Below are 20,206 nucleotides of genomic sequence, written 5' to 3'. Positions count from 1 at the left end.
CGTAATATTGCTGTGCGTGTGTTCTGCAGCATTTCAAATATATATTTGAAAAAAGTAAATATACAGAAAAGTACTAAGAACTTATTCAGTGTATGTGGAAGAAAAGGAAGCAAGATTGACGAACAAATACAACTATACTAAATGGGCAGAGTTGGCTATAAAAAATGGGTAGAGTTGGCTATAAAAATGGGCAGAGTTGGCCATAAAAATGGGCCGACTTGGTTATATTGAATGGGCCGAGTTGAATCTATCCCGTTCACACCATTGGTCCAGTGCAGCTCCTGTCTTCTTCGGCTGCCGAGTTCCGACGTTGACCTTGGCCTGGGTACTCCCACATAATTTAATTTCACGGCATTATTGTATGCCTAGGGTTATTTATTTATTTATTCATATATTCTTTATTAATTAATTTATCTATCTGTTTGTTTATTCATTTATTTTTGCCACACCCCAAGAAAGGAGAACAAATGCACGTCCGGCGTGAGGTTGCGCCGGATGGAGGACTGTCCGGCCTAAAGGAGGACGTCTGGTCACCCTAGGTGCAACCACGAGCCCAAGGCGCCCGAGGTAGCGCGTGGGTATGACGACTCGATGATGAAACTCCCAACCGTCAACAGGTATGTACGGCAATCTTAGTGGAAATATGGAGACATTTGCAATGTAGTATAGGTTGGAGTAATTAGTCAACTGTATGTGGGTATAAGTACACTTGAGGACTCGCTGATGAAAACTCCAGCTGTCAACAGGCATGGGATGATGGACCAGTGATCAAATTAATTATAGGGAGTTTACGTACGGAAACGCAAAGGATGAGGGATGTAGTGATCAACAAGAATCCTACGTATCCGGATTTAAAAATCAGTTAGTCATTAGCAAAAAACAAGGGATTGCGTTCGGGTGTTGCTTTCACCCAACGATTTTGGTGGTTGTAATAGGGTAGGTGATAAACGAAGGGGGAAGTCTATCCTAGGACGGAATTCTTCTAAGTGTCGAGTAGATAGTGGTATTATGGTATATAATAAGAATCGTTAATCTATGTGAAGAAATTGTATAACCCGGATAGCGTGACACTTGGAAATAACACGTCATCCAGTAAAGTGGCCCGGAAGACTTAGCGGCGTAAACCCAAAAATTCAATCGCGCAATCGTCAAACATTCACTCCCCCCCCCCATACACACACTACCTATTTATTCTTCTGTTATTCTTGCCCTGAAGTCCATTGCAAAGATTTTGCATTAATTGTCTAGGTATAGTGGTTCGTAATTATCACCATCGGTTGTAGATCCGTGATAATTATGCAAATATGTAAAAGGAATCAGAAAAAGGGATTGAGCACACGCGTTCGAGTGTTACATTCCTACCCCACGTTAACTCCTTCCCCATGGTTGAAATTACGTGTTAATTTACCATAATCATATTCTATTGTATATAGGGTAAGAAGGAATTGTGTTGCAAGTGTTGAGGTGATTTTAAAAAATACGCTGTCTCATAGATTAGTAAAAACGTTCGTGAATTATACTTAAGTTTCCTTCCTCCGCTCTCAATTCAGTGACTGCAGCGTAATATCTAAAAGACCTAGTGGGTAGAATAAAACCGTGTGGTGTCCACGAAATACTACGTGTTCGAATATTAAAGTTCTTTTGTTGTTGTGATGGTAGCAGGGGATCATGATTTAGTACTTTCTGCATATCAATTAAAAATCTCACCTAACGTAGTATTTCACAACTATTCATGCATATGTATATATATATATATATATATATATATATATATATGTGTGTATATATGTATATATATATATATATATACATATATATATATATATATATATATATATATGTATATATATAATTATTAATCTTATCAGTGGTATTCGTGGCCTGACATAGTTTTATTCCCATGACGGTGTGATTTACATCCTACATCATTTTAAAGAAATATTGCCGTGTTCTTTGGGGCATTACATATTTGATATAGCAACGGTGGGATTAACGCCCACTCGTTAATAATAATCTAATCTAATAATAAGTTGTCATTTATATCATATTCATAGATTCACAGACATAACTACAGACTCGTATCACTACTCGAAGTCCCAGGAAAAATGCTAGAAAAAAATCATACTACAAAGACTCCTCAAACATCTGCATGACAGCAACACAATAAACGACAATCAACATGGATTCACAAGAGGAAGAATGCACACAGCCACAGCTACACTTTACGAAACAATAGCCATAAGCCAACGACACAAACACGGATGTAACGTAGTATCACAAGGCATTACAAAAGCATTTAACAAAATATGGCACACTGGACTTAAACACAAAACACACCAAACACATTTCCCAGACACACTAACAAAATACTCCGCAAATACCTAGACAACAGAAAAGCACATACAATTACACCAATACACAGGACGACCCTTCAACATACACAGTGGGGTTCCCTAGAGATGCATTCTTTCACCAACACTATTCAACCTGTCTGTAGATTCTTGTGTTTAGGGCCTCCAGGTTGTGATGGAGTCACACACATGCAGTTTTCAGACAACTTGACACAAATAATCACATACCCAAACACAGCAGATGAATGCATGCTAGCACAAAAAACACAGAACAACAGAAACAATAGAAACGTATGAACAATGGAAATAGCAACGGACAAAACAAATTTTCAACTACTACACGTATCAACAAATACTGATAGGAGATACATAAGTACACAAGCAAAGAAACATGAAAATACTAGGACTAACACTGGGCAGTAGAGGTCTACAAACACACACACACACACAGACACACACAAACACACACACACACACACACACAAAATGAAAAGGCACTACACACTAAGACAATTTAGAAAACTATACACCAAACTACTCACAAGACTAAAAAGCACTCATAAGACCTTTGCTGGAATACATTCTAATCACAAGTCACATGAAAGCCAACCCAACTACGAGGGGTGATCAAAAAGTAATGACAGTGATACCATATATTTTCACGGTACAGAGGTAAATCCAAATAGTGGCCTACATTCCTTCAAAGTACTCCCCTCCTGCCTCTATGCAACGTTCCATCCTCTTTCGCCACTTCATGAAGCACTCACGGTACTCAGAAGCCGATATACCTCGTAGCTCTGAATTGACTGCTCGCGCCAGATCTTGGATGCGATGAAACAGCTTCCCTGCGATCGCACCCTTGATCTTTGGAAACACCCAAAAATCACAGGGAGCAAGGTCAGGCGAGTAGGGTGGGTGGGGGAGAAGTGTGATCCCCTGCTGCTCCAGGAACTGCACAGTGAGGCGGGCTTTGTGGGGGGTAGCATTGTCATGGTGCAGCAAAAGGCGCGATCGGCGACGGGTTGGTGCAGTCTTGGCCTGATATTCCAGGACTCGAGGAAGGACGTGATCAGTGTAGTACTGGGCTGTGATAGTACACTGTTGAGGCATTACATCCACACACATTGGTCCTTGTGAATTGAAGATGGTGAAAAGGCGCTTCCTGCTGCGAAATCCTTCCTTCAGAATCTGAGGTCGAGGTTCTTCATCACTCAACCACACCATGTTGGAATGCTTGTCTCTGGTGGTGAAGAAAGAAATCCAACACTCATCTCCGGTAGCTGCATCTGAGAACCGTTTCGGACCATTTGGCTCGAATTCAGCCAGCCATAGACGACAAATCCGCACCCGTTCGCTCTTCTGCTCTTCCGTAAGCAAATGAGGTATCCATCGAGCACACTTCTTCCTCAGTCCTAAGTGTTCATGCACGATGTCATGTGCGTTCCCATAACTGACATCGAGCTCCAAGGATAAGAATCGAAGAGTAACAGTTGGATCTTCGTCAATGATGGCCCGCGCACGGACCGTCGTTGCTTCGGTCACGGATGTCCGAGGGCGGCCAGGACGATGATCATCTTCTAGCTGCAATTTTCCGGCTGCGAAAGCTCGAATCCAGCGGGAAACAGTTTCCAGTGATGGAGTAGACTCGGGAAAAACTTGCAACAATTCCTCTCTGATCTCCGATGCTTTTTTCCCGAGTTTCCACCTTGTGAAGGTGTAGAATCTGCAGCCTTCTTTCGAAAAATCCATGTTTCCTGTTAGAGAGGCAAACCAACAATGACGCAATCGCACAGCGCAACGATAAAATGTAAGCTAGACAAACAGCGACAAGCTCAAACATGTAACAACAGGCAACACTTGCTGCCCCTTGCTCCCCCCCCCAACACTTATAGTCTCTCAGCTACGAGTCCGACTGTCATTACTTTCTGATCACCGCTGGTACATAGTAACAAATCAAAGCACTTCGATTCGCCACCCACTCCATACCCCCATACTTAAACACACCAAAACTACACAAACAACACAAACTATAGGCCCTAAACAAAAGAATCCACAGACTGGCAAACAGAACTTGGGACCGCCTAACAACAGTCAATCCACACATAGTACAGTACAACACAGCCACGACATCGGCATAGACGCACACGTCTCCAGCTGGTAGCCAAGGATTTCCCCAACAGTCAACGGAAACCCATCTGAACCCAAGTATTTATATTGAAAATACTCAAGAAACACGAGAAGAACAAGTACAAAAATAAGAAAACTTAGGATTAAGGGGAAAATAACATTAAACTAAGAAAACAACTGTATTAAAGGAAGACTCATACTACGTTAATGATGATTAACCTTACGATAAGGACAATTAACATTAAGCTAAGGTCCAAACTAACACTACACTAAAATATTACAATAAGGATTATTAACTTTTAGATTTAAAAAACACTTACAGTAGATTAAGAACCTAATATTAAGTCTACTAATTTAGGATAAGGAGACCAAATAACTACAAGAGGAAGAAGAGAATAAAAACAACAACAAAGAATAAGAACCCAGCTTCTACGGAAAGGTTGTAAATCAACTCTACGTGAGAATCACTATCCCAAAACAAGCAAATGGGTTTGCCACACATCTTATAAACTTCAACTTCCTTTTCTAACCTTTTACACCCCCCCCCCACACACACTAACTTATCTATCCAGTCCTGAAGTAGTATTAGCGTCGCCAACGGCTCACTGCGTCAACATCCGTCAGCAGGGGTCTACCCGCGGTCAACATGTTGTGGTGCTGTATTGTGCAATGGATAGTGTCCCAAGTATTACCCTATCGCACAGGAGGTATTGCCTCTACAACGAGCCGTCCTCAAGGCACGGTTTTTGAGTATCCGCTCAGGGGACCTCTCCGGCCGGCTGGTGTCACGTACACACACATACTATTCAATCCTGCCTCACAGCAAAGCTTAGTTCTAGCGAGACACCCTGGAGTGAAGACCATAGCCTCTCATGGATGCGGAAGAGTTAGACCTACTTACGACTGCAGCTGTTGCACTGACCTACAAGCCACTTAAAGTTTGTGTATTCTAGTTGTAGAGGACTGAGTCAGACCTACACTATGTCTCAAATATTGTTCTCACATGAATCACTACATTTTTCCTAGAGAATTCAAAATGTCCTGGATAAGATTAACCCTTGTGTAAATTTGTATCTTTTTGTGTGTAAACGACCATGTTCCATATCACAGTATATATTTATTTTGACTATTGCCAGAGTAATATCTTAATCGGTGTGTGTGTATCCTTACATTCCATCGCTATAAATAATATCTATTACGGTGTAATCCTACTACACATATCCGATGTTGCATTACTCAGTTTAAATTCGTGTTTATATCAGGCCCATATGAGATAGTTTTGTACCGTACTGGATCGGTCAGGCTGGGAGACGGTAGCCTCTTCCTCCTCTTTAGGAGCTACTCGTGTTGTTGATTTTCTTGGTCACTAAATCTCGGGCAACTGCACAGTCCTTTTCTTTGATTTTTTCAACAACCTTTTAATTTTTCAACAAACAAGCTTACACAGTCCTTTTCTTTGATTTTTTTTCAACCGCCTTTAATTTTTCAACAAACAAGCTATACATTGTATATTTTTCACTTCTGAATACTTTAGATTAAATTTCCCAAAAGCACATATTTTCCCTGTATTATCAACGAATTCGCTTCAAACTCGCATTTCTTCTTCAGTGTGGCAGACATGCTAACGGTAAGCTGCCAAGTACTGAGAGATGTGGCCTGAAAGGCCGCCTCATGTGCCCATACGCGCTCAAACAAGCCTGAACCGGAGGCTGGCCTGACGGAGCCAACCTGCACATGCAGCCTCAACGTCCCATACACGTTCAGTTTTGCCTGAACAGTCTTGGATTGATCCGGCCGTCTGAATGTCTTTGTCTCCACCAGTTTCGCCATTCTTCAAATTCTACATTCGTATATGATAACTGGAATTATAAACTGGTTATAAATTTTGACATGCAAGTAGAGAGCCTCTCATAGTATTCCTTCACAATTTTCCACCCAACTGTGATACGTCTGAAATTGATGATGATGATAAATTCAAGAGGTAAATTTAAGCTAGAATATGCCAGTACAGGGTGAAATTGGCAAGGAAATGAATGAACGCCTATATAACTTATAGGTTTGAGGTCGCCAATCCGTAGAAAGGACCCTGACCACAACACAAGGAAACGATCTCATTCATTATTACAACATAAAAGTATGGTATGCTAAAGCTGACCATCAAGCGTTGGAGGGAGTTTTTCTACTGTTTTTACTCAAAGCTGCAGAGCACGTAGGGCATCTACGGGGCTGCAAGCATTTTGTTTACATTTTCAGTGCTGTTGGTTATCTGGAAATTAAATGTGCCATTACCAACACTATCATGGGGATATGGGTTTTGTTTGTAGGTCTCTAAGCCTATCTTTTCCTGATTTCACAAACTGGCTTTCTGTGGCAACCTAATTTAGCGTGATTTTTTCATATATTGTCGGAGAATGTTTGGGTTGATCCTGTGTGTGGCAATGAACAGATTTTCTCTGAAATTCCAATTTTGAGTCACACTTGTTCCGGAAGACAGGTGCCAAAGTGTATGAGCAATGCAAGGACATCGGTTATCGACAATCAATCTCTTCTTCGTGATTTCAGTTGAGACACTTTACAAATGCACGGTACATTGCGTCACAGGTTGCTCTTTACTATCAGTTTCCTTGTATTTGGTGCTTGGCGGGAGATATCAGTGATAAGAATTGTTTTAAGCACTACCTTCAGTCTCGATCTTTTCATGCTAAACCTCGTCTAATCGATGGGAATCCAATGAAGTAACATAAAATACAACCTTTTGAATGAGTGATATATATTTTTTTTCTATCGTCACATCACGCATACAAGTTGCTCTTGCATCAGCCAGCCTTCTCTTACGTGCACTGGGGAAAATAAGTTTGAAAAAGAAAACGCTCTATTCGAGGATATTTGATAAGAATAATTTTTAGTAGCCTTCCCTTTTGTTTATTGTATTTGCTAGCTTTTGCATGAGCATGGAATTTGTGTTCTTTATTTTCCTAGCAATTTCAGGAAAATCCCAGTTCAGATACATTGCTTGCCTGAAAATGGAAATAATAATAGCTTTTGCATGAGCATGGAATTTGTGTTCTTTATTTTCCTAGCAATTTCAGGAAAATCCCAGTTCAGATACATTGCTTGCCTGAAAATGGAAATAATAACTATGAATACGCCCAATGAGAGCTAAATTTCTCGGAAGCCTCATCATATTTCGTATGTTTCTCTTTTCCCTTTGAAGGCCGAAAGCTTATTTCCCCACCAGCGTTTCCATGAAGAAGTCGACAGAAATTGCCGTAGACAGCTTGCAACTGTATCCATTGCTCAATCCAAATCCCGTATCTAATTATTTTGCTATATACTGAAAGTATGTGGTGTATGAATTTGATATATCTGGCTGTTCTGGCTCATTTCTGTAACAGTATTCTTGTGGAGTGATAAGGCGGTTTGTGGCAATAATACATGGGTTCTCTGTTTCATACACGATCCTAAACAAATATAATCAAGTAACAAACAGTAACAGGCACATTGACAGTGAACTACGATAATGCACATGTTCGACAAAAGGAATCGTCCAAATACTAGTCACTTAGTAAGGTGTTAACAGGGCGAGGCAATAGGAGGGAAAAAAGAAATTGCCAAGCTAGCTGGTTACCTATGCTGACGTAATGTTTCGAATTCGGTTGGAAGAACCACTTACAAATGTATGACACTATCACAGTGCAAGCAGTCAGACCTATACTATGTCCCAAATTTTGTTCTCATGAATCATTATATTTTTCATACTTAACTCAAAATGTCCTGGATGAGATTCATCCTTGTGTAGATTTGTATATTTTTTCGTGCGAGTAGGCCTACGTATGTTTGTGTGTAATGTATGTGAAAAATGCACAAAATACCAATACATATATTACACATACCAAAATACAAAACACAAAACATATTCAAAATACCATAATACAAATACATGAAGCATTCATCTATGGCAAGTGAAAGTTCACAGAACTAATGTTATAATGAATGCTACATCCTTACGTTTCGTTATAAGAACCATGATACTTTGCATGATCTGCTGTGAGGTTCAAACCTTCAGTGGTTCAAACATCATACTATCTCTTTTTATCACAGTCATCATGCGCTCACATGCTTTTCACATTTCTTTTGTGGAGTGGCTATTTTCTTTGTCTATTGGGGAAAACCTGTAGGTTTCCAGTTCTGAGAATCCACCACGTTTCCTAATACCCTGGCGTCACTGGTATAGCTACATGGACTGAGTTAGCCTTGGTATAAATGAGAGTTACTAGTAAAAACAGAATAACAGTGATTGTCAGCCTGCCTCCTACTTTATGAGATCACGCGTGCCTAATTCATGACGTCTCAAGGTGTTCACAGAACCAGTGGCGCATAAACTTTCTTCATGAGCTCCAACTCCATCAAAAGCCTGAAGAATATGGTGCACTTAGTCTCTTGTATATTCAATTTGTAGAATAGGCATTCTTTTACCAAACTGTCTCCCATTCTTGGCCTTTTGTAAGCAGAAACTTTGTCGAAACTGCTTTCTTCGAGCCACTTCTTATCACCTCTGCCAACACCAAACGACCTTATTTGGAAGCATAAATTAAAAGCACTCGCGGACACAAAAGGAAGCCAGTCTGCTCAATAATGAATTTCTCTTCCAAATAGACAGTTAACATTCAGAACTTATGAATACTACTATCTGATTACTTTGACACTGGCACACAAATTGCAATGAATCTCATGCAAACGGCCTAATAGCGTTGTAAATACACAACGATTGGATTGTCTTTGTTTATCACATGTACCGTAGAAAGGCCAATAAAAACAGATTTTAGTTACAAAGAAATCTGAGCCTGGGAAGTCTTTTTCATTCTTTTCGCCTTGACGCCCACATGAAAAAAACTTGCTCTATATCGAGATGAAGTAGATTCGATCGGGTATAACCGTTCGAACATTCCATCCAGTGTGTCCAAGTTAATTGAATCGTCCCGATATGATCTACATCAACCCGGAACGACATGCATACCTAACGACTCCTTCGCTGTCAAGGAAGGGGAAGGGAGTACCACGGACACCAATGAAATGGTCTGTCGGCAGTCATAGTAATAGAGATATGAATAGAATAGTTTGGCGACAGCCATAATGAAGAGAAACGTGCCATCCGGCACGGACGGGGTGAATGGTCTGACTTTGGCCGACTGAACTTCAGGCTACGTTCCAGTCACTTTACGTAGCTGCAAGACTCCTCCCTTCCCCCCCCCCTCCCCGACGAAGAAATCCGAGTGCTCAAGAGAGGTTGCTCACGTCTTTCGACGACAGTGATTTGCTTGCACGATCGAGTCGCAAGCTTTATTCTGGGTGTTGCCAGGCGATTTCATTCAGGTGAGGGATGCTGACAGTGAGAGAGGACTGTCGAACTCAAAACGAATATGAAGAGACTGAGGTACCCCTTCCCCGAAACTGACCCTCACGTGAATGTGACCTTGGATCTAACTTGACCCGACTTGATTCGCTTTGTAGTGCTTCTTTCGCCACGAGTCGGGTATTTTTTATTAGTTCTCCGCTCGGGCCTCCTCCACTGCAGAAGTGGGGAAGGTGAGAGTGTTTGTGTCGGGTGGTGGGTGAGGGGGTGGGGCTGAGACACACTGCACTCAACATCCCGGACCGGTTATGTGCCAGACGACGACGGCGGATTTGGCCACCGGGGGTCCACGGAAGATGGGGGAGGCGGGGCTTTGGAAGAGCGGGCACTGGGCACGTGCATGGGATGGGAGGGATTCAATGGCAGAAGTCGGGAGAGGGAGGGAGGTGTTTCTCTTCCTCTGCGTCCGACTGCACTTTAGCAATGGGTCAGTGGAAGGCCATGAGGCCTGTTCATAGGTCGGAAGTTAATTGTGTGCGAGACCCACTTAGTTCCCAGTGGTCGCCATACTACATTATTCTGAAGTAATGTCCAGAATGGTTTCTTCTTCCCTATGTTGATGCGACAAAATGGCAGAGAGAGCGGGGGATAGAGAGGCTATTGACTCATTGGCTGAGAGTGCAACAAATTATGTTACATGACGTGAAGGTGCCATGACAAAATGATGAACATTGTTACTGTCAGGCAGGGTGACGGAGGGGAAGGGCCTGCAGGCTGCTGGCTCTTACCACCTCGTTGGCCGTGGCCAGGGCCCTCTTCCACGCACAGCGACTGCGAGAGAGAGAGAGAGAGAGTTGCATGGCGGGCGGCCGCCCGAGTAGACGCAGGGCTGTGCCGCAGGAGCCAGATGCTGCTGACCTTTCCAGGCCTGGAATGGCGGCGGCGGCGACGAAGGGCAGCTCCCCACGCCCTTCTCACGGGCGGATGCCACAGCTAGTCGGTCGAGGGCGAGTGACGGCACCCACTAATGCACGCACGCACTCAACTGGGCATGCACTCTACCGGACCCTTCAGCACGGCGGCGCACCTTAGGGATTTTTTTTTTTTCTCCCTCCCGCTCGGAACCGGGCTCTGATCCATCTCAGGAGGAAATCTAACTCCGGCCGAACAGAAAGGTGCTGCGACTGATCGGGACGAGGCGGGGTTTCGCCTCCTCGGCTGCATGACACCGCTGGGTCCTCGCAAAAGCGGATGTAACAGAGCCTCGGGCACAGTGTTGGAGGGAGGGTGCACGTGCCGGCCAGAGCAACAAGCAGCTCTGGAGGGGGGGGGGGGGCGCTGTAGTCGTGTGCACGATCCCTGCCAGGTGTTGTGCCGTGCCGTACCGCACCAAGCAGGTTCGCTGCCAGCACGAGTTGTGTTTGGCGGGCTGCGGACACAGGGGGTGTGGCAGGCGGTTGATGGTGGTGGTGGTAGCGGCCGGAGGGGAGGGGAGGTGGGGGTTGCTGGGAAGATGAGACGACATATTTGGCGCATGGTTATGGGTTAAAGACCTCTGAGGTGGGAATTATATATGACTACATAATGTGTGCCACTGTACGGTATGCGGACTATACATACATTCATACATACATACATAAATATATATATATATATATATATATATATATATATATACATATATACATATATATATGTGTGTGTGTGTGTGTGTGTGTGTGTGTGTTACTTGAACAGAATGTAGTGGCACATTTGTAAAAATAATCACGAAGAACTCACAGTCGAAATAAAAGGAAACTTTAGAAGAAAGTGTAACTTCTATATTTCGCCTAATAGCTATAGCCCTCCTAAAGACGGCTATAGCTATTAGCCGAAATATAGAAGTTATACCTTCTTGTAAGTTTCCTTTTATTCCGACCGTGAGTTCTTCGCGATTATGTGTAATATATATATATATATATATATATATATATATATATATAATATATATATATATATATATATATATGTGTGTGTGTGTGTGTGTGTGTGTGTGTGTGTGTGTGTGTGTGTGTGTGTGTGTGTATTTAACTAGTATTTTACGGGACGAGAGTTATGCTCGTAGTGACCCGTTTTCGTATCTCTCCGCATCCAGTTTACTCTTAAAATCGTGTATAGTTTTGGCACTCACTGTTTCTCCGTTTAGTTTGTTCCAGACATGAATCACTCTATGTGGGAAGTTATTCTTTTTCAGATCTCTTCTGTAACTGTCCTTCTTTAGCTTCTTGTCGTGTTTTCTTGTTCTTCTGTCCCATTTTAATAAGTCGTCTCAATCGAGAATTTCCATCCCTTTCATAATCCTGTAAATGGTCAACAAATCACCTCTTTCTCTTCTCTGTTTCAGTGTTGATAGATGTAATTTCTCCAATCTTTGTTCGTATGTCAAATTTGATAGTGTAGGTGCCATTTTTGTCGCTGCTCTTTGTATTCTTTCTAATTTTCTTATGTTCTTTTTTGTGCTAGGTGCCCATAGTGTTGCAGCATACTCTAGTTTAGGTCTTATTAGTGTAACCGCTATTTTCTTTACCATTTCTTCATCCATGTAATCGAAGGCCACTTTCATTGATCTTAATAAGTTAAAAGTCTCTCCAAATAATTTATTGGCGTGTTTATCAGGTGTCAAGTCACTTAAGATAATCACTCCCAGGTCCCTTTCTGAATCGACTTTTTGGACTTCTTGTTTCCAATTTTATATTGACCCGATATTCTATTTTTGCTTTTTTCAAATTCCATTATGCTACATTTCTTAATGCTTAAGTTCATTTCACATCTCTTGACTCCATTCCCATATTTTGTTTAGGTCTTCTTGTTGCGATCTGCAATCTTCCTCTGTTCTAACTCTCTTGAGTAGTTTGGCATTGCTAGCAAAGAAGTTCATGTAACAATTTTCTCCCTCATCCATATCATATATATATATATATATATATATATATATACATATATATATATATATATATATATATATATATATATATATATATATATATATGGCAAACATTAAAGGAGCCAGTACAGAGCCTTGCGGGACGCCACTCTTCACATCTTCCCAGTTCGAATTTTTGTCTCTAAGTACCACTCTCATTTTTCTCCCACTTAAGAAATCCTTCATCCATTCCAGTAGCTTACCTTTTATTCCTCCTATTACTTCAATTTTTCTTATTAGTTTTTTATGTGGTACTTTGTCAAATGCCTTCTGCAAGTCCAAGAAGGCGCGATCTGTCCAGCCATCTCTTTCTTGTATTATCCCAATTAATCTTGAGTAAAAACATATTAAGTTTATAGTACACGATCTTCCACTTCTAAAACCACTTCCAAGTGTTTGGTCCATTTGTTTCTGATGACTTTTTCGCAAATTTTTGCTACTGTGTTTGTAAGGGATACTAGTCTGAAGTTTGTAGGATCTTCTTTGTTTCCTCCTTTATATATTGGTACTATGTTTGCATCTTTCCAATCTTGCGGTACCATTCCTTCATTGAGTGAAAAGTCTATTATCTTGTATAATTTGTCGGTCAGTTCGTCTATACACTCTTTCAATATCCAATTTGCAATTCCATCCAGTCCATGTGATTTCCTAACATCTAGGTTTTTTATTTGGTCTCTTATTTTTTTCTGTATTACCTTTATTTCTTTCATTTTAGGGGATCTTTCTTGTTGTCCATCTTCCCAAAATTGTGAGCTCTCAATTGTAAAAACAGACCTGAAATGTCTGATCATAACTTCTGCCATTTCTGTGTCATCTATATATTCTTTATCTCCTTCACGCAGTTTTACTATTTCATGTTTATCCTTTAGTTTGTCATTTATATATCTGTAAAAGAGTTTAGGTTGATCCTTACATTTGTCTATAATATCTTTTTCATAATTTCTTTTTTCTTTCCTGCGTATATTCACATATTCATTCCTAAGTTTTATATATGTTTGCCATTTGGATGTTTTTTGTCTTTTTTCCATTTTCCAGGATATTGAGTGTGTGTCTATATATACCGGTATATATATATATACATATATATATATATATAAATATATATATATGTATATATATAAATATATATATAATATATATATATATATATATATGTATATATATGTATATATATGTATATATATGTATATATATATATATATATATGTGTGTGTGTGTGTGTGTGTGTGTGTGTGTGTGTGTGTGTGTGTGTGTGTGTACATATATGATAAATATATGCTGGTGTTATAGGTGATCTTCAGCCAAAAACCACGTATTACTACACACCCATTAAATCAGCTACTCTATCTTGGCCTAACTATTAGACGCTGCTTGTAAATTTAAGTGGGCTGGCGTCCCAGAAGTTTTAGGGCGAACCTTGCTATTGTAGCTTGGGGCTGGTAACCAGGTGAGTAAACCACGATTTAATTTTACTGTGAATTTGCACTGTTGCACCTGACCTGTTTTCCGGGATATGTGGATAATATGATATTAATGTAGAGGGGACATGACGTGGGAAAGAAATGGTGGACATCATTCTCTTTGTGATGCACGTCGTCTGGATGCCAACATTTTAGTTAGGAACAAGTTATATATATATATATATATAATATATATATATATATTATATATATATATATATATATATATATATCACTGTTATAATGTGTTATAACATACTAGTTTCCATATATATATATATATATATATATATATATATATATATATATATATATATATATATATATATATATATATATATATATTAGTTCAACGTCACGAACTCCTTCAATCGGAAGGCTACGACGGTGCCCCTTACAAAGGACCTTGTAGCGTGGAATTTAATGAATCATGCCCTTAGTTTAACTTCGGTGGTGGCAGGTTTCGCACCGACACTCAATCATCGCCGTAAGTAACGACGCCCTAACCCGCTCAGCCAACGAGCTTTCGCACACCTTAACCTATATATACTTTGTAAAAGGACTGATTCTAATATTATGAACTCGTTCTGTCCATAGTTTATAATTTCCCTTGTGGTTTTCAGCATAATTACAATCATGTACCCAAGTGGATTTTGCTCTACCTTGAAGGTGAAAGCGTTTGATCGTTTACCATTTCTCATGTGGTTTTCAGCACATTAAGATTCCATGTCAAAATGCTTGTGTCTCAGTTCTTTTACAACTTCCCCTCTCTGTATTTACATAGTTTGTCGGTGGTTACCTTTCACAGCTCCCTGTCAACTCTCCTTGGAAAATATAATTTAATCTAGTCACCATTTAGACTTCGTCCTCATCTACAAAGTAAATAAATAAATAAGTAAATAAAGAGAAAAAATAGATTATTCACGATTGTGCATCGGCCGCATGATGCCCTCGAATCAAATCTTCAATCAAACGTAAAATGCATGGTTTGAATGCAGAGGGAACATGACGGGAGAAAGAAATGGTAAACATTCTCTTTTCGCTGCACGTCGTCTGGATGCCAACATTTTAAAAATTGGATTATTTTATACAAAGAAAAATATAAACAGCAATCTGTGAAATTTTGAAGATGAACTACAAGTTTGTTTTTCATTCGATATCACAGAGATTACTAGAAGAAATAGAACTGCAAGCAAGGGGTGCAATACTGCATAAGCTCATCGGAGTGCGGCTCCGGACGCAAGTGGTCTGAAAATTTTAAATTAAGTACTTCCCTCGCATTTATGGTTTAATACTACCCTGACAGCTTCGGCACCTATGAAATTGACACTACACCCCTGCTACAAGCGACTGGTTTAAAATGTGCAGGGAGACATGTTAATTTTATATGTGTGTTCTGTCCGCAACAGAAACCAGATGTGGGAACACTAGACATTTCAATTCAAATAGACAAAGCTCGCTTCGCTGGACGAAGAATATACATCAGAGGCCGACTTCTAAATGGCGAACGGACTATCATCAACGGATAATGAGACTCGAGAAGAGTAACGGTCCATGCGTCTTCTTACTTAGGAACAGTTCAGGGTGCCGTTATTTTATGTTCATAGAGATGGGAGAGCGGAGAGACACTTTGAAACCATTTGTTTAGAGAATTTTATTTATCTGATTGTAGTATACAGAAAAGGAGCAACGCTCGTTAGGGTCCCGTCTCCTACTCTCCAATTTAACATACCTAGCCTCAAATTCATGTGCAGATTCAGCTTGTTTTACATCCTTAATTACCATATTCATATCTGGATTCATGTATTGTTCCAGCTTGGGCTATATCACCTAAGGTATTCCAAGTATGGAAAATGCATATCTTTACATCCTTTAGACATGTACATTTTCTTAATTTGTTGTCATGACCTCGCAAAGCCTTCCTATCCCTAATCAAGATATTTCTTCTGTCAGTACAAACTATACACCTTCATGATTTTCTTAAGTCAATATAGTGAATTTTTATTAGTTTTGAATATTTTACAATTCTTTCATTTTTTCATGTGATATTGTAAACGTATGTGATGGTGTTTGGATTCAGGTATCTGCCAAGATTGTTGGAGTCTTGATTTTTGTCAGAATTCTTGATTCTATTTCTGTTGTTAGGGTTTCTACATGGAGAGGGGTGGGGATGTTCCAGACCAGTCTTCATATTCATCAAATACTTCCATGGGACATTTCTTTGTTATTGACTTTCTGTTAGTAGATTTCAAGACCAAGAATATTTGGTGTTTACCTAATTTACATTATCATATTTACCTAATTGTAGCATACAGGAAGGGAACAACGCTCAAAGGGTCCTGTCTCCTACTCCAATTTATCCTACCTAGCCTCAAATTCATGTACAGTTCCAACTTGTTCCATATCCTTAATTTCCAATTATCATATTTAGATTTTAATTAACTTATTGTACCAACATGGGCTATGTAAAATTTTAAGCTATCCCATGTCCTGTATATGGAAAATGTATTTGTGGTCTTCCTCGTCACGCCTTAGCGTGAATATCATTAAATTTCATGTCTACCATTGTCACGCTCATGCGTGAACATTATAATATATGTTATATATGTATATTTTATATCTTAAGTATATGTATGTGTAATGCATTATTCATCGTGCAAGCTTATTATTATGCAGTGATGACTGATGAGACTGTATGAAGGGTGAGAGAGGGGAGTTGTGAATATCATATCCGGTTCGACGTTCCAAATGTGCTTGTGATTACATATATGCCCTTTGGGAACTCGAACGTTTAGAACTCTAGAACGTTCACGGTCCAAGCTACTTGTCGCCCGCAAATGCGCATATAGTGATGTCATCAGCGAATGATAACGAGGTGCATGGCCGCTCTCGCGAAAGAACGAAAATAGTCCACAAAAGAGAAAGCGGCTTCCTCTTTTATTGACCGGTGTTTGTTCTTCGTCGCTTCCCGGCCGAATGGGTCTGGACTCCCATAACTGCGCGGCGTCTGTGTGTGTTCTTCGTCGCTCCCCGGCCGAATGGAGTCTTCTGGACTTCCATAACTGCACGACGCCTGTTTGCGTTTTTCGTCACTCACCGGGCGAATGGAGTCGTCTGGACTTCATAACTACGCGACGCTTGTACTATCCTTCACCACTTCAATCGAATAATATGAGGTAGAAACAACGGTATTATTTAAAAATTTATATTGATGAATGTACTATACTAAGTAAAGCATGATCTTATTATATTGCGTTTGAATGATTCAAGTTCTGTTATATCTATGTACTATAAAAAATAAACTGTGACGGTTTTGACGATTTTGACGATTATACGACTAGGTGGTCGCCCAGAGCCTAGCACTTACATGGTAAATCGCGGACACTCGCGTCTTCGTATTAATGTAAAGGTATTTCGAACTTACAGGATGAAATTTTGTAGCACGATGAGTCTGAATTGGCCTCTAAGAAAGATTTAGAGGGATTATTAGAAAAAATGAAAGAAGAAATGAAGAAAGTGGAGAAGGGGCAAGAAGAAATGAAGAAGGGGCAAGAAGAAATGAAGAAGGGGCAAGAAGAAATGAAGGACTTCATCGTGAAGGCGGTAAAGGGATGGAGTGACGATGACGACAATGATGATTCGGAAGACGAAGTTAGGACTCCACCACGTAAACGACCTAAAGCGTCCAAAGATGTTGTTATTACCGGTACTGAATAAAAAACCTGTATGGGTTCCTCTCTTTTATTATCTAAACCAAACCGAACAAAGCGAGCAGCGCCGCAGGCCAAGCACCCATGGCGGAGCCATGGCCGGCGTCAGCCGGGTGCATGTATCTTTAGAGATAGTAATAAATGTTGTCGGTTGACAATTCCTGTTTTACACCCTCCCCCCCCCCACTGATTTGTATTTTTCTGCCTTTCCGTTTTGCTGCATGATGAGGATTTCCTACCAGATACATAAGATAGACGTACTGTACCATGGGATATGATATTCCTTAACTTATTTTTATGATCTCTTAAAGCCACACTATCCCTAATCAAGAGATCTCTTCTGTCAATGTAGTCTATCCCATCTAACAACCTGAATACTGTAATCACATCTCTTATTTCTCTTCGACCTTTCAAAGTGAGCAGACCCATTATCTTTGGTCTTGCCTTACATGGTTTATCTGCCTGGTTGGGAACCACTTTGGTTGCTGCCCTTTGTATTCTCTTGATCTTGTTGATATGCCATTGACACATATTCTTTCTCAATCCCTCCTCTGATCCTGTCACAAGCACATTGTTGTCAGCAAACAACAACTGGCTCATCTCCCACTTTTCTCCATTTTCTTTAACCACCTCCATTCCCTGGCCAATTACCCTTGCGTTTACCTCTCGCACCACCCCGTCCATGTATAAATTGAACAGACAAGGCAACATAACACATCCCAGGCTAAGTCCCCCCTTTACCTCAAACCACTGACTCTCTCCATTTCTGATTCTAACACAGGTTCTACTACTCTTGTAAAAACTCTTGCTTGCTCTTAGCAGTTTTCTTCCTACCCCATATATCTGCAATACCTCCCACAGTGCTTTCCTGTCTACCTTGTCATAAGCCTTTTCCAAATCCATGAAGGCCCAAAAAATATCCTTACCTTTTCCTAAAGATTTGTCACATATCTGTCTTACCACAAAAATCTGATCCATGCTACCCCTACCTGTCCTAAACCCACACTGTTCCTCACCAATTACTTCCTCTGATTCTCTCCTAATTGTCTCAATCAAAACCCTCCTATAAGCCTTCCCAACTACACTTAACACACTGATCCCTTTGAAACTACTACACTCATACTTGTCCCCTTTTCCCTTGTAAAGTGGAACTATACAGGCACTCCTCCAGTTCTCTGGCACTCTGCCCTTTCTTAAAGAAACATTAAATAACCTCACCAGCCAGTCCACCATCACTGTACCTTTTTTTTTTTTTTTTTTTAGACATTCTGCATGACCCCCATCCAACCCAAGTGCTTTACCTGCTTTCATCATCTGAACAACTGCCTTCACCTCATCTTTCCTTATTTCTCCTCCATTTTCCTCACCCATTACTGTAATTTTCTTAGCACTTCCCACTGTAACTACCTTTCCCTCCCTATCCTCCTTCACATTTAGCAACTCCCTAAAATACTCTGACCCTCTTCCTCTTACTGCCTTCTCTTCCATTATCATCTCTCCACCTGCACCTTTTACCTATTCTCTACTTGATTCGCCTCCTCTTCCTCTCTTAATTTCTTTCCAAAACATCTTTTTATTGCTTTCAAAATTTTCTGTCATACTCTTACCCCATTTTACATCTGCTCTCCTATTTGCCTCCTTTACCATATGCTTTACTTCTCTTTTCTTTGTACCTCTCATATGACTCTCTTGTCCTACTTTGTAACCAATCTGTGAATGCTTGCTTCTCTTCTACAACCTTCTTTGTTTCCTCATCCCACCACTCACTACCATTTCTTCTATTTCCTCCCGTCCTCCTTGTTCCATACACCATCTTTGCACACCTTGTGACTCCTTCCTTGAACCATCCCCATTCCTCCTCCACTCCTAGTTCTACTCTATCATTCACTCCCTCCCTCTCTTCTCGCAGCTTCCTCTTGTACTTCTCCTTTTCTTTCTCATGTAAGCAGTTTACACTAAACCCCCCCCTAACTTCTGTCCTTTTCCTCTTTCTCCATATATCCTCCACTTTCAACTTACCTTCCACAAAAAAATCTGATATTCCCCCACTCTCTCCCCTTAGAACATGTACATCCTTAAGGGACTGTAGGGCGCGAAAACACGAAAAATTCTGGAAAATTAACGAATTTTAGGTAAACATTTCAAAAGATTCTCTATGATGGTGGTAACACTTTGGCCAAATATTATAGCTCAATTCCAGTTCTGTTTTGTTTACTATAATTAATATGTATGGAGATATCTGG

At 40.4% G+C, this 20,206-nt stretch overlaps 1 long non-coding RNA gene across 1 annotated transcript in view; it reads left to right on the top strand.

Annotated features, from left to right (window-relative positions):
* The first annotated feature begins 301 nt into the window (after positions 1-301).
* Positions 302-20,206, top strand: part of LOC143026588 (uncharacterized) — a 69,534-nt gene continuing 49,629 nt past the window's right edge. The window contains exon 1 of the long non-coding RNA XR_012966509.1: positions 302-617. This is a non-coding gene — a long non-coding RNA (uncharacterized LOC143026588). The remainder of the gene's footprint in view (positions 618-20,206) is intronic.

This window comes from Oratosquilla oratoria, chromosome 6, assembly GCF_046742065.1.
Source record: "Oratosquilla oratoria isolate Oo_2021 chromosome 6, ASM4674206v1, whole genome shotgun sequence".
NCBI classification, from domain to species: domain Eukaryota; kingdom Metazoa; phylum Arthropoda; class Malacostraca; order Stomatopoda; family Squillidae; genus Oratosquilla; species Oratosquilla oratoria.
Note: the sequence above shows the minus strand (reverse complement) of the source record. Positions and strands in the feature narration are given on the sequence as shown.